General features: G+C 42.1%; 1 protein-coding gene across 3 annotated transcripts in view; it reads right to left on the bottom strand.

Moving 5' to 3' along the window:
- Nucleotides 1-15,767, bottom strand: part of RNF180 (ring finger protein 180) — a 121,904-nt gene that overhangs the window by 81,991 nt on the left and 24,146 nt on the right. The gene's annotated exons all lie outside the window — the stretch shown is intronic.

Raw genomic sequence — 15,767 nt, forward strand, 5'->3', positions numbered from 1 at the left:
CCTCTGGAATGAAAACACAACAGAAAATTAACTCTGATTTCCCACCTTGGCTCTCACGTACATTCTGGTTGCTTGTGAATGCCAAGGCCCAATTGCCTGATTTGCTCTAGCCCCCATACTCAGCGTAGCTAGTGCTGTTTCCTCCCCAATCCTGAATGGGTGGGAACCAAATTCTTGGGTTGGGAGCCACAACCCGTAACAAACTAGTATGTGAGAGCCCTCCTGTCACAGTGCATAAAGAGGGGCCCACTTCTCAGTCTTATCATCACATGTGCCCTCAAAGCCTCCACAGGGCTCATCACCCTGCTTGTAGGATTATGGATTAACTCTGGCCTCCTTGATCTGTATCTGACTTCTGCAAGTTTAATATAACCGTTTGCCCCTCCCAGTGTCTCTCTCTCCTTCCAAGGCCCTTCCAGAATAATCCCTAAAGGACCCAGGAACTAACTCGTTGATCCTAAAAGCTCTAAAACATATTAGTCCAGAAATGCTACCCTGAACACCACCACCTCCTGTCCACAGCAAAGTACATTCTCCAGGATCAACACAGATCCCTAAGCATATCAACTATGATGGGACATGTATCCTCCCTGGCTCCAGTGGGTTGTGACCACTCCGCTAGAAACCTTCAAACTAAGAAACTGCTGCAAGGATCTGAGTAACTGTTCAGTCTACTGACAAACATAAGGGTTGATAGGCCACTGGAGATGGTGTCAGTTAAGACTGGCATTCTTAACTATGGAGCACATGCTCCTCTGTAATGGGCCACACAGAGGCCACATAGGTGACTGGGCTTCCAGATCCTGAAATTGCACAAACTTATCAAAACTTCTCTCAGAGTGCCGCAACACTTGCAGAGTCACCAACCTCTGCGCTAACACTGCTACACTGACGATGATCATACGCCAAGGTTACATAGTGCTAGCAGCATCCACTCAGATTCCTTGCTGGCTCCTGGTGCCACCTCCCAAAATCTGTCCATCTGCAAATGAATTAATGTGTTTGCAATGCTCTTATCAACCTCAAGCACATCCTTGGACGATGAACAGATATTAAGGCTGAAACACTGTAGCCCGTACCAACCTCATGACCCTGTGTGATCTGGAGGACTGGCGAGTAACAACATACCACCACCATGTTGGCACACCAGAAACACACTCTTTATTAGCAACTCTGTTCCCCCAAGCAACCGCTGCTACCAAAATGGAAAAAAATTCCAGAAACATCAGGCCCTGAACTCTCTTTTTACATTCAGGTGGAGGGCCATTGCTGGGTACACAACTGCCTTGGTAAAATACCCCAAAACGCACAACTCCCAAAGCACTCAAGGTGATTTAAAATCAACCTCCAGTAACCAGTCCTTTCTCCATAACAATACACCATTAACATGGCTCAGAAACTGTTTCCACAACTCCAAATCCTCTTTCCACTCTCCAGGAATTCTCATAAAATGGTGAGGTTTTGCTAAGCCTGTAGTGGCCACTGCCAGCCAGGCACAGAATAACTGCCCTGGGCCACCACCTGGCAAGCAAAGTTAAGGTGTGCATTAATAGATTGCAGCTCACCAAATGTAACTCACTTGGCCCCCTATACCTCTCCTAAGCAAGCTCAGTAGCTCCTGAAGCTTATCCTGAGGGAGCCGCAATATGGCAGCCTTTGTATCTAACTCATTTCACAGGTAGGTCAGTGTAGTGGAAGGTCCCTCTGGTTTTAACTCTGATAGGAAGACCCCCCAATTTTTTAGCAAAGGCCTGAAAGGTGTCCAACAGGTTAACATACTTGTCCAACTTTGCCCTGCTTGTGAACAAAATAGTCTAAAAAATGTACAGCAAACAGTACACTTTAGACCATTTTTTGTTCAGTGTAGCAATGTACTACATTTTTCTAATGCCAAACAGGATATTGCACATCCCCTGGAGGGCGTAGCTTTATGAAAATAAAAAAACTGTTCCTTAAAAGAGAAACCCAAAAGATTGAAGTCTGATGGATGCACTGGCAGCAGTCAAAAAGTTTAACTGATATTACACTTAGCCATCATTGCCCTGGGCCTCAAGACCTAACCACGTGCATGACCTCATCAATAGAGGACTAGGCCACAGAACACAAAGCTGGATCTATTCCATTGTTAACTGAGCTACTCTGTGGGTATGACAGGTAATGAATTAATCGATATTCACCTAGAGCCTTCTTAGGGACCAACCAAAGGGGGACAAATCCATAAGTTCTGTATACCTAATTGATTGAATGGCCTTGCTACACTATTCTCATTTAATTCCCATGTAATCTTTTTCTTTACAATATGGCACATCCCCACCAAGGACTTCACATTTTTAGACATCACATGACTTCTTTTCTCCATATAGAGGATGCTAAATCACACAATAAACCCATCCCACAAATATGCCCCACCTACTTTGTTAGGGTAATTCCAAAGAAGCACCCTTAAAATCTCCATCTTAACTGAGGATGGTGCCCTTGTCCAACTCACTGCTTTCAGCTCACCCTTCATGCCTCCCTGTGTTTTGTCTCCCATACTCTGCTAATGCCCCATGGGCCTGTGGGTGGCACCTGACCTATCTCCCAGCCCATTCCCCCACTGCGATCTTCCCTTATTGCTCTGTCAAAAATAGGCTACATGCAGGGCCAGCTCCAGGGGTTTTGAAACCCCAAGCAGCCTTAAAAAAAAAAAAAAAAAAAAAAAAAAAAAAAAAAAAAAAAAGCTGCAATCACAATCTGCAGCAATTCAGCAGGAGGTCCTTCGCTCTGAGCGGGAGTGAGGGACCCTCCGTCGAATTGCCGCCGAATACCTGTAAGTGCTGCCCTGCTCCGGAGTTGCAGCCCCAAGCACCTGCTTGATAAGCTGGTGCTTGGAGCCGGCCCTGGCTATGAGCCCCAAAGCATGTTTTGCAAGCATGCCTGAATTTGCAGATGCTATGAAAACAACCACTTTCATTGAATGCCTAGAAAATATCATTACACGCCTCAAGCCTTTGCTGGGCTTGCTGTGGTGTTATCCATTCCATTCCAATACCAGCATATGGTGTGATATGTCCCACCGGATCCCAGTTTGTGTTGTCACCCTCAGTCTAAACTGTTAATCATAATTAAACCAAGACATGCCACAAATATATTATATAACCATCTGATTATGACCGTATATTTAAACAATGCTGGGCTTCTGTCTGGGTAAGCCTCTGCAATAACTCCTGTATAGATCAGGAAAGCAGCCTCCCAATTTTCCCATGCTCCAGTTACCCCTGGCTGCTCAGATTTTTCATTGTCCTAGCTTACTGTCTGTCAGTACTTCCCTGTGCAACAAAGATAATATGTCTACATAGTCACCTCTCAAAATTTTATCCCTAGTGCTACTGGCCAGGTGAACTCCCATTAGGTCAGCAACCCTATCATCCTCATGATTGACTGTTGGCGCACCCTCAGGGCATTTTCGCCGCCCCCCCTACACACACCGGCAGCCTCCCTTGGGGCAGCAACTCTATCTCACCAATTTACAGTCTCTGTTAATGGATGATTCGAAAGATGCCCAGAAATCTCCCACCACTAGGGGCTCCCATCCTCTGGAGAGAGGTTGAACCCACCTATTGTCTGTCTCCCAAACTCGGGACCATGCTGGGCTTCCATTACTACCCCTTCCCGACCCCACAACCATGTGTGCTCCCAGCTGCTGAAATAACTGCAGGTTAGCTTGCAGCAGCTGTGTAATACCATTAGCATCTACAAAAAGTGTGCGTACTCCAGACATCTCTAAGGATTCCCGATCCTCCCCCAGGTCTCTTTATTTCCCTGCTAGGTCCAACCTCCCCTGCCCCATGTAAGTCTCTCAAGGGGGGCCAGATCGCTGAAACCCACTAAGGTCCCCCCTACAGACACCCATTGCCACATTGGGTGGCAAGGACTCACCTACACACCCTGCCCCTGAAAGTTCCATCTGGTGCTGATCAGACTCACCTCTGCCAAACGTCCTGGCTCTTGGGCAACCCACTACACCCTGCAAGCCCTGCGGTGCTGTGGAAACAATTTAAAAAGCAACCGCCTGAACCACCTGAATCAATTCTCTGGTGCCTGTCCCACCTGCAAACACAGCCAGCTCACCCACAGGGGTGTTTGTTTCTCCTGGAGGAGACTCCCTTTGATAAACTGACAGACCAGCCTGAGATCCTCCAACCTCAGTCCAGCCCAACTGGTAAGGATCCAACCGCCTGGTCCCCCCATGGCCTCTCTAGCCCCATTCCAGTCATCCTGTGCTGGGTTTGAAAATCCCTCCCCTCCCTGTTCTACACTCCTGCTATGCCTAGCTGGAAGACGGAAGTCATCCTACCCTTGCCTACCTGCTCTGGCTTGAAGCAAAGCCTGAAACCCAATCCCTCTCACCTTCTCCCACAGCCTGCCTGCTACAGCAGCTGTGGGTGGGTTGGGGTCCTTTTCTCCTCCCCGCTGGTCTGATACAGCTCCAAGCTCTTTCACTAACTGACTCCTCTTCCCCTGCTGTTCCCATCCATTTCGCCCTCTGTGGTCTACAGGGTGGGGGATTCCACCCCTTTTCCCCACTCTCAATGTCCTGTTCCCACACGGCACCATGCACACTGCAGAGGCAGAGTCCTTGCTACTCCACAGAATCATAGAATATCAGGGTTGGAAGGGACCTCAGAAGGTCATCTAGTCCAACCCCCTGCTCAAAGCAGGACCAATCCATGCTGCTGCTCCACTTGGTCTGGGTGAAAGAGGGCTTCTCCCGCCCAGCTTGCACCTATAAAATCTCCCCTCTCTTCTGTTACTTGGGGGATGAGTGAGCATGCCCACACTGACTTGCAGTGTGTGCAGCAACCTCTGTGCTTCTCTAACCCTTTAAGAGGTATATCCGTTTCCCTGGCAAGCCAGGTAACATTCCCCACCTTACTGAATGTGCGGTGTGGCCATTCTAAGTTCAACTTGGCTTTCCGAACTTAAAACAAAATTGTTTGTCGCCAGGGAGGAAGGTATCTCCTGGCCACTACAAGAATTAAAGATCTAACAAATTTTCTAAGGACTTCCTTCATGTTCATGCAGTACTGCTACTGAGTTCCTGCTTTCTATTATGCTCCTATGCAGTCCAGATTTTAGCTCCGAAGGCCTCTGTTACATTTATTCAGTATCTACCATGTTACTAAAAAGTATTAAAAAACTCTAAAACACATTAGTTGCTTAACTGCTACTTAAAAACATAAAATAATTGTTTCCAATACTTGATGCTTCCACAAGTCAGAGGTATGCAATATTCACTTAAAACATTTCTTGGGCCCTAAACCAGTGGTTCTCAAGAAGGGGTACACATACCCCTGGTGGTATGCAAAGGTCTTCTGGGGGTACATCAACTCATCTAGATGTTTGCCTAGTTTTACAACAGGCTACATAAAAAGCACTAGCAAAGTCAGTACAAACTAAAATTTCATACAATGACTTGTTTATACTCCTCTATAAACTATACACTGACGTGTAAGTATAATATTTATATTCCAATTGATTTATTTTATAATTATATGGTAAAAATGAGAAAGTAAGCAATTTGTCAGTAACAGTGTGCTGTGACACGTTTGTATTTTTATGTCTGATTTTTGTAAGCAAATAGTTTTTAAATGGAGGAGGAACTTGGGGTACACAAGACAAATCAGACTCCTGAAAGGGGTACAGTAGTCTGGAAATGTTGAGAGTCACTGCCCTAAACTCTTCATCAACACTATTTTGGACTAACAGCGATGGGTCAGCAAATACGTCACTCATAAACTGCCTGACTTCTAAGCTGACTGCCATCAATGAAATATATGCTGATATCAAAGAACTTTGGTCAGGCCTCAAAATATCTTAGTTTCTTCCTTGCCTCATTTATGTCCAGCAAGCTCTCAGGCTCAGCAATGATGGGAAAGGTGGCAGATGATGGAGTCTTCCACCCAACCTGTGCAGTGCTGGGCACAACTGCAGTATTTCTGCTATTCTGATGACAAGAGCAGCAGTGAGTTAGCAATGTTAAACTATCCCAGAAAGGGGCAGCAAGGAAACAGGGCCATTACAGACAGCAAATGTGGTCTGACACAAAGAGGAGCACACAATGCAACCCCCAAAAGGTTAGCATACACTACACAAAATGCCTCTCTGAGCTCCCGCTCTAATGGCGAGACTCTGTACCACCTGCACAACTACTGAAAATATATACATAAGAAATATAACAAAGCCTATCATTGGAATTACACCAGGGATTTGGCCCATTATTTGAAACAGTAACTCTGGAGAATAATGCAGTTTAACTTCAAAATCATCACATCAAAAAAACAAAAAACCAAAAAAGCAAGTGATACAAAGAAGCTACACATGTATATATTCAAAGACATTATCTCAGTCTTGATACGTTCCAGTTACCTCGTGGATTTCAAGCCATGCCTCCATTTTTGTGGATGGAATTTTGTTTATGAAATGTTATACACACACACTTGTGCACCTGCAGTGACTTGCTTGGAGAAAGTATGCATGAATTGAGTGTACAAAATTATGCTTACAAAAACAGAGCCCAGATCTGAAAACCAAGCCTCAAAACAATGAAAAATTATTCAAAATGATTTCTCATAAATTATACACTACTGAGAACAGTAACATTCATTTGTTGGCACACAATCAAATTACAAGTACTTCTGCAAAAACACTCTTTCTACAAAATTCATTTAGTATTGCAGAGTTTCTTTTTACCATCTGTTGAGCTCTTTCTCCACTTATAACAACTCTGTTCTGTATGCAAGAAGCATGCAGTGCCTCTCAAATTAAAAAGGGTCACAGAAAAAAGAACTCCCAGAGCCAAAAAGAAAACTATTACTGACCAAAAATGTGTGCTCTTAAAATTTAGCAAATCCTTTTTTAAAATCAAGCTGTTTCTTTTGAAGCCCACTCCTATGAAATGCCAAGTGCCCCAACTCCTATTTACTTCAATAGGAGTTGAGGATGCTCAGCTCCTCATAAGATTAGAAGTGTGGTATGTAAACATTTTGCCAAATTTTATACCATGACCTAATCCCAAACAATGTTTGAAAAAAGGAATTTTCCTGGGTCCATGTTTGACTTTAAACAAGCATGTATAAAATATACCAGAATGCTACCCTCTTACTCTGTATGTGAAAGAGAAAAACAGTCTGGGGGAGGCCCTAAACAGTTGTGTCCTTTCTAAATAAAAGGCTCAGACTTTTCTGACATCTAGGGTATGATAAGCAGCTTCCTCTCTAATTTGGAGATGTTTCTGGTACAAACTGGAAGCTTAGTGACCTGGTTAATGTGGAAATCTGGGGTGACCATAGGTAAAAAGCAGGGCTATGTCTAGAAAGATACCTTTTCATTATAAAAGATGGTGTAGGGAGGGTCAGCCATTAAAGCTCCTGATTCTCCAATTCTCCTAGCAGACGTAATAGGCTCTAAGAATGCAATTTTCATGGAGAGGTACAGACAGGGACACAGCCAGTGGTTCGAAGGGAGGCCTCATCAGGGAATTAAGGACCAAATTTAAATCCCATGCCAGACTAAGGTTGTCTAGCATGGGGGAAAAAGTTTGATAACCCTTTAATAAATTGAGAGGTGGTGGGGTGCATGAAGACTGAGAGCCCTTTGACTATGGGGTGGAAAGCTGTAATTGCTGAATGAACTCTAACAGAACAGTCCAGAGTTCTTCAAATTCAGAAGGAGCTGTTCAAAACACTAGTGATGGAACCTCTTCCGCTTTTGAGGGTATGTCTTTCCAGTTGATTATTTTCTAATATTGAGCAAAAAACTGATCTTGCTCTTCCCTGGCAATTTATATAGTATATGGGGGCTCTGTTGTCTGTCAATATTCTTACAGATCAGCCTTTGATCACAGGTAGGAAGTGTTTGCAGACCTATCTGACTGCTCTGAGTTCCAGTAAGTTGATGTGAGGAATGGATTACTGAGTGGACAATTTGACTGTGATGATGAGCTCCCCATCCAACGAGAGACACGTCTGTCACTTGTCACAGAGGGAGGGTTGGAGTGTGGCTGCTCCCATGAATCCTATGGACCCAAGCCCGAGACATGTTGGTCATGGCAACTGGGAAGAGAATGGGGTGAGACATCTGTGCTGTTAGTTACTTGCTAAATTTTCCTCTTATTTGCAGATTGAAGGGAAGTCCTGGAATCTTTTTTAAGAGTGCAAGGACTCATCAGAGGATTAATTGAATAGTTTGAATCTGTCAAAGGAGAGATCCCCAACAGTATTGTGGACTCTCTCAGGATCCCCAATGACTGATGTTAAGAAACACGGCACATATCAGTTGCTGTTGATACTGAGCATGCTGCAATGTAAGCTGCTTCCAGGGATGCTGGAAGACAAGTCCTCACTAACAACTGGCCTGCACTGATGATAGCCTGACGTTGCTCTCGTTGTTCTTGTGGCAGATGGTCAATAAAGGCATTGAACTTCCCATAGTTGGTGTAGTTGTATTTAGTCATCAGGAGTTGTTACTGGGGATTCTAAATTGTAGTGAATCAGAATTATAACTTTTATGGCCAAACAAATCAAACCTCTTTTGGTCCTTATCATGATAGGGGAATCTTAAAGTGGTGTTGCTCATTACATTCATTGACTGCATTAACTACCACAGAGCATGAAATTGAATATAGGGACTCTGATCCGTTAAAGGGAACATAGAAGTTTTTATCAGTTCTCTTGCAGTAGAAGGTATTGTAGTTGGAGTCTGTCAAATTGTCTTTGCAAGTTCAAGCAGAACCTTGTTTGTAGGCAGAGTTATCTTACCAGTGGAGGCAGTACAAAGGATGTTAATCAGTTTATGTTGAAACCTCCTTAATCTCTTCCATCAGGATCTGAAGAGAATCTGCAATATCATGAGATTCCGATATTGCTTAAAATCATGAATGACTGAGTGGGATGGTGATATCACTGCATCATCAGGTGAGGAGAAAGAGAAATTAGTGGCAGGGTCTGATAAAAAGCTACATCTATCCACTGACTCTCAAAAGACTCCTTTTGAGAAGATGACCGATGGTAGAGATCTGTTGCCTCTGATGCTCCTTATGAGTGTAGCTAGGAGCTCAGGAGAACTGTTCCCTACAGATAGCCCATGCAACCCAGAATGACCAGTGGGGAAGTTCATATGGGAAGGTAGCAGGCACCCATGAATGCTCAGACCAGGAAGAGCTAGGGGTGGCCTGTGCCCTGAGGGTTCCTTTAAGGAGAAGGTGTTGGGAGAGGCAGCTCTGGACTGGTAATTGAGTGAATCCTGAACAGAAATCTGGCAGTCAGAGGAGCTCCCTCATCATAGTCCAGGGGAGAGATAGGGCAGATGATCATGAATATGGGCAGCGAATCTATCCATTTGAGTGGGCACCAGAAAGCATGTCTGTGTCAGGGAATGGTTCAATACCAGCAAGAAACTAGAATCCAATATCAAGAGTCTTTCAGTAGCCATCAGTAGAGGTGATTCTGGTTCATCCAAAATGACCAAATTTTAGATTGTCATCCTGAGTCCCAGTTCAGCATCTTAACCACAAGACCATCTTGCGAGGTTTGCATTTTAAAAGCTGTCATAATTACTTATCTACCTGTTTAATCTGAGTTTAAATTAACATTAGTAGCATAATGAAAACTAACCTTTTAAAAATTGATCAACATGTATCTTTGTATGACAGACCCTTTTTAGCTTCAATATATTACTGAAGAGATACAAAAACACAGATCAGTGGTCAAGTTACAAATTGAAGCTCAACACTTTTCCTTGACCTGCGTTTCAATGACCCTTTCCAATGAGATGCTGTAAATTCTGAACAAACCACATATTCTTTCTGTAACTAAAAAACTGTAAAACTAAATAAAATCAAATTTAAAGAAAGGCAAAAAGACAGTCCCCTGGATGAGCCCTTTTAGACATTTTATCATAAGCTTCAGGCCAGGGCACGCTTTCGGTATAAGTACACATATAACAAGATTCTTAATAAAGACATTTTATAATAGAAATGCTGGCAGATTCTTGGCTATAGTAACCAAGAAGCACCACTGTTATTCTTAAAACATACGATTGTTAGAAATAAACACTGTAAATGTTGTACTCTATTACCTTTCTAACAATATACTGTACTGTACCAAACCTGTTCCTTAACTATACTGTATGCTGTTCTTTGATAGAAGTTAACAATTTTCCATCATTTTGTAGTTAGAGGAAGTTTGGTGCCCCCTGCTGTTAAAAAACACAATTTAGTCATTACATCTCATTCTATGCAGTTCTCATTCTATGCAGTCCTCTATAGAACTCTCTATACAGACTACTTATGATTTAAGGCTGATGAATTTTAACACAATTATAAACACTGTAACATGTACCTCATTATAACACACAAAATGTATTGATATAGTCTGGCTTACCATAATAACTGGCAGTGGTACCTACAAGCCGTATGAACATTACGTACACTCAGGTTTGGCCCTGCAGTCCCTCTGTCATAGGACCAAAACTGAGTAAGTGGCATTGGAACCCCTGCATTCATGGTGGGGTAGAGGGAAGAAGGATGGCAGCACCGTTCAGGTCTAGTTCTGCAGCCACAGGGTTAAACCTGAGCGGGCACACTAGGCAGTCAGGCAGCCAGCACTGCTGCTTCTCACAACAGCTGCGGGGCCGGCTCCTGCACCAGGGCTCTCTCTTGGAGGCCTACCCAGCCTTGCCCCACTTTCAGCAAGAACTTGTTCCCCTCTGCAATGAGAAGTGACATTGCACTTGGGCAGGATGGACTGGAAGGTGGGGGGCTGAATGTGGCGCAGATCAGACAGGCGAGGTGCTGGGGCCAGCGGCTGCAGTGGGGATGGCTCAGTGTACCACAGGAAAAATTCACTTGCCTTCAATGGGCTAAATCCAGAGAATACACCTCTGTATTTACAGACGAATTTATCCAAAGTCTGAAAATATATCATCTCTCTCTCAAGCTGATAATGGGAGGAAAAGGTTTAATTAAAAATAAATAAAAATGAAATACACAATACACTTATATAGAGAAGGATTAGATAAATTCACTTCACATCAGGAAAAAGTCCTACACAGAGATTCCCACAAAGAGCACTGCAGTAAGATGTTCCCAATCTAAACTCTTTCAATCAACCCCCTATAAGCTTATGCACTTTCATTTTTGTGAATTTTTATCATCTGATTGCCAAGTAAGTGGTAACAAGCAAGCTCAAAATCATGGAATGTGACACTACAGAACAATTCATTGTTCAAAACACAAGTCCACTTGTGGCACTACACACATCCTCTGGTCCAAAGTAGGATGGTACAAAGTGGAGTGACATGGTAGGGTCAGCGAAGGAAGCCTAGGAAGAAGGGCCAGGTTTGCAGATTAACTAGGGGGGCAGGCTTAGAAAGAGGTGTGATGGTAAGGAGGGAGGATTTTCTTCTTTTGTGACAAGTTGGACTAGGTCATGTATTTCTGTAAGTGTGGTTTTCACTTCTGAGTCCATACTCTTATGGGAAAGTAATATCACAGGGGCAGGGGTGTGATGACTGCACAGCTTGCCATGTGTGATGAGAGAGCCTGAAAAGCACATTTTATAAATAATCATTTAAATATTCCACATATAAGACTAGTCTTAATGCAACATTAAGGTTGAGAAATCAAGCACTCTGAAGTCAGGAAATACAGAACTAAGATTGAAATCTAATTTTTAGTTTTCCCACTCAGCAGATATACCTTAAAAATCTCTCTACGTTATTATAGCCAGAACTGTGCAGATAACTGATATTTTTGGTTCGGTGGCATTCCAAAAGTCTAAAATATTTGATTTGGTGTTGAAAGAAACACTGTGTACAACTTGAAATGAAACATTTCTTTTTATCTGAGTTATTTTAAAAAGTCTTAATATTTTAATGAAATCAAAGTAAATTTAGAAAAGTCAAGTCATTTCAAATGAAAATGTTTCATTTGGAAAATGTCAAAATTTTGTTTTTGTTTCAGCCCCAAAGTATCGTTCATTCTAATGATAAATGAACGAAAAAAATAGAACTATGGATAGTTCTACAACTAAAGAACCAGATTTGCATTCCTTTTTTAGCCCAATCTTGACCCCTTCTAAAATCTCTAAAAAACAGCAATTTCCATTTCAAGTTTTGATTGTTTAACCTGTGGCAGTAGAAGTTTCTTGCCCAAATGTGAGGGTGTTAAAGTGAGGCATTTTTGAGAAAAGAGATTTCAGTGGAATAACAGTATCTACGGACAAGCTACTGAAAAGAAATATCCTCAGTGATGTTAGTGATCAGATTTCAATAACAATTCCCACTCTTTTTGAAACAAAATTATTCCATCCCTCTTCTTTCATATTTACATCAAAGATATGAAGACTCAGCCGGTAAACTCTATTATTACAGGTTAAAAACTAAAAGTAGGCATCACTTTCTCAAAACTGTTATGTTAAAACACAGAAGTGAATATTGCTTGTAACTTTTGAGAAAACTAGAGTACTGAGGGTGACATCCTGGCTCCACTGAAGTCAACTGGAGTTTTGCCATTGATTTCAATGGGGCCAGAATTTCATCCTGAGTATCTAGAGTATTCACAGAATCATAGAATATCAGGGTTGAAAGGGACCTCAGGAAGTCATCTAGTCCAACCACCTGCTCAAAGCAGGACCAATTCCCAACTAAATCATCCCAGCCAGGGCTTTGTCAAGCCTGACCTTAAAAACCTCTAAGGAAGGAGATTCCACCACTTCCCTAGGTAACCCATTCCAGTGTTAATTTTAAATAGCCTCCCCTGCTAAACTCACATAAAAAGGTACTCCAGCTTAAATAAGAAAATTAGCCTTACAGTACATATAAAACTAAATTTATTTTCTGGTGTTATTCTTGTATCTCTGTGTAGCTCCTGTGCTATTCCTGGAGCTCTAATGTTATCCATATTAGCACAGCTTGCAGCCTCAGCAGACTTCAATGTTAATCATACAGAAAGACCACAGGCTCAGTTTGGTGGCGAAGACTTGGACAAGCACGGTATCAGTACCACGGTTCACTGGTTATAAGAACACTAATGCACATATGCCCGTGACAAGGTATCAGCTCATTCAAGCTAATGCCCCCTAACCAATACAAAGATTCCTCTTCTTCCACTCTCCTTTTATACATTGATACAAACAAGTTACATATTATATTCCATATTAGTTACCATCCTTGTACCACATATCTCATAGTTTGACCAAAACATCCTCATCCATTATCCTGACATCCCAGCCTCATCTTTATGAGAGGTCTGTGTATTCTTGCAACATCCTCTCAGAAATATGTTTGCTTGGTCAGCTAGTGTTGCTACTCTGACAAGGTCTACTTTTGTTCACACTTATAGACATGTCAGTGGCTCCAGCAATGCCTACATCTGGTAACGAACCAATAATTTACTCAAGAACATTACAAAATTAGTTTTCTCCCAGATTATACTGACCATAACCTCCCAATTAACATTTATCCTGCTGATTACCGATTCTGCTTCCATTTATGTGGCTACTATCACACCATGAGAAGCAGAGATACTGACTTTCTGGTGTCCCCAGGGATGCTCGATCCCTGCTCCGCCCCAGGCCTCAATCCTACTCCATCCTTTCCCCAAGACCCCAACCCCACCTGCCTCTTCCCACTCCCGCTCTTCCCCACCCCTTCCTGCCCCCATTCTGCCCCCGCCCTGCCTCTTCCTGCCCTGTTCTATCTCCTCCCCCAAGCACGCCCCACCCTTGCTCTGCCTCTTCCTGCCCCCGCTTCTCCCACTTTCCCTCCAGTGCCTCCTGCACATCGCTGAATAGCTGATCACTGGTGGCTGGAAGGCCCTGGGGAGGGGCTGATCGGCGGGGCTGCCAGTGAGTGCTGAGCACCCACTATTTTTTTTCCCATGGGTGCTCCAGCCCCAGAGTCAGCACCTATGATGAAAGGTGTAATAACCTAGGCTTCAGTCAGGCTTCCATAATACAGATAATCCTTTAAAAATAAAAACTGGTGTTTTCATTGTATTACACTATAAAATGTTAAAATATTAAGATTAAAATTAAAATACTATATCAACTTTTGGCTATAATTGAGGACCAATGCCATGCAAAAACCAAACATAACAACATATGACCAATACCAGCTCAGTTAAAGTAAACATGTTGTTTACACGTATCGCTAAACACCTTCTTCTGAATTTGTGCATTCAATAAATAGGTTTATCATGTGTAACAACATCATCTGATGCATCAAATATATAAACAGAGAGGAATTGGGGAGGTGAGGGTTAAAAAAGGAAAGAATTTTGTAAATGCATTTCTCCTTCTTCAAGCCCTCAAAGTAGAAAGAAAAAAAAAACATTGCAGAGAGAAGCTTAACAGACATTACTTTTAAAAAGTGTGGTGGCTGTGTAGGTCTTATGTGGTTTTTCACTCTGGAGCCTGTGAAATTCCACACACAAAATGTCCTAGTAGCTGCCATTTTGGACTCCTTCCACAATAACAATTAAGGCTGAGATTTTCAAAGCTACCTCAGGGATTTGGATATCTAACCTAACATTTAAATTAATGGGAAATGGGCATCCAAATCCCCTCAGTTAGCTTTGAAAATCTCACTCAAAGTTTTAAAAGCTTTTTTTTTCTTCTTCATTTCAGAGAGGTATTTTAAAGCCAAAACAAAAATTTTGAACTGTCACATAATGGCAATGAGAATTCTCTTCTTGAAAGAAATATAAAATTGCAGCTATAATATGATAGGTTTCATGGGACAGTGCAAAATCTTGTGATTTGTCCCAAAGCCCAGCACAGATACAAGTTGGAACACTGTATTTAACTTAGAAACACAGCAGCGGCACCTGCATAGTCATTTGTCCAGACTGATTTTTACCATTGTACCAATTCTGAAATCAATTCATTTATTTTAATATGAGTTTTTGTGGTATTCTAGTGGCTCCATTTACAATGTATTGTAATGAGTCTAAATGACTCATAGACCTAATCCAATTGGAATGAAATTATGCCTATACAATGGTATATATATTAAGGGTGAAATACACTTTGTGCAGAGGATTAGTGCAAGGCCTATATACCACTTTCACATTGTGTAGTCTTTCACACATAGGGTGACCAGATAGCAAGTGTGAAAAAGCGGGATGGGGGTGGGGGGTAATAGGCGCCTATATAAGACAAAGCCCCAAATATTGGGACTGTCCCTATAAAATCGGGACATCTGGTCACCCTATTCACATCTGTACAAAGCAAATATAAAATGTTATCAGATCTCAATGGTAGGATTTTATTCCCTCTTTGCACATGGGTAAATATCACAACAGCTGCAAGGGAGCAGAGAATCAGACCCCTTCAATTTTTAAAAATTCTTAAAGGCTGTTATCTCTTATATTGAAAATAATCTGTTACTATTGTTATATATAATCATCTTATGATAAGTAATAATTAAATATAAGTCTTCTGACACAGCTTTTACAAATTTTACCTGTCTGGTCATTACTTTTGTGAAAAAGTGTGTCACATTAACTTTGTAGTCAGGAAATCCTGAGAGTCAGTGCTTGCAATTTATAAGACCTGGGTTCAAGTTTGCTTTGGTCACATCAAGTAAGTTTTGCGGTATTAGAATACTATTGCAGATTTGTTTCTATATCATAAAACTACAAGAAATGTGACAGAAACTGACTAGACTAGCAATCTCCATTCATGAAAATGTGGTTCTGTAGTCAAAAAGCAGTATTGTTGCAGTAG

This window comes from Gopherus evgoodei, chromosome 6 (assembly GCF_007399415.2).
Source record: "Gopherus evgoodei ecotype Sinaloan lineage chromosome 6, rGopEvg1_v1.p, whole genome shotgun sequence".
Lineage (NCBI taxonomy): Eukaryota > Metazoa > Chordata > Testudines > Testudinidae > Gopherus > Gopherus evgoodei.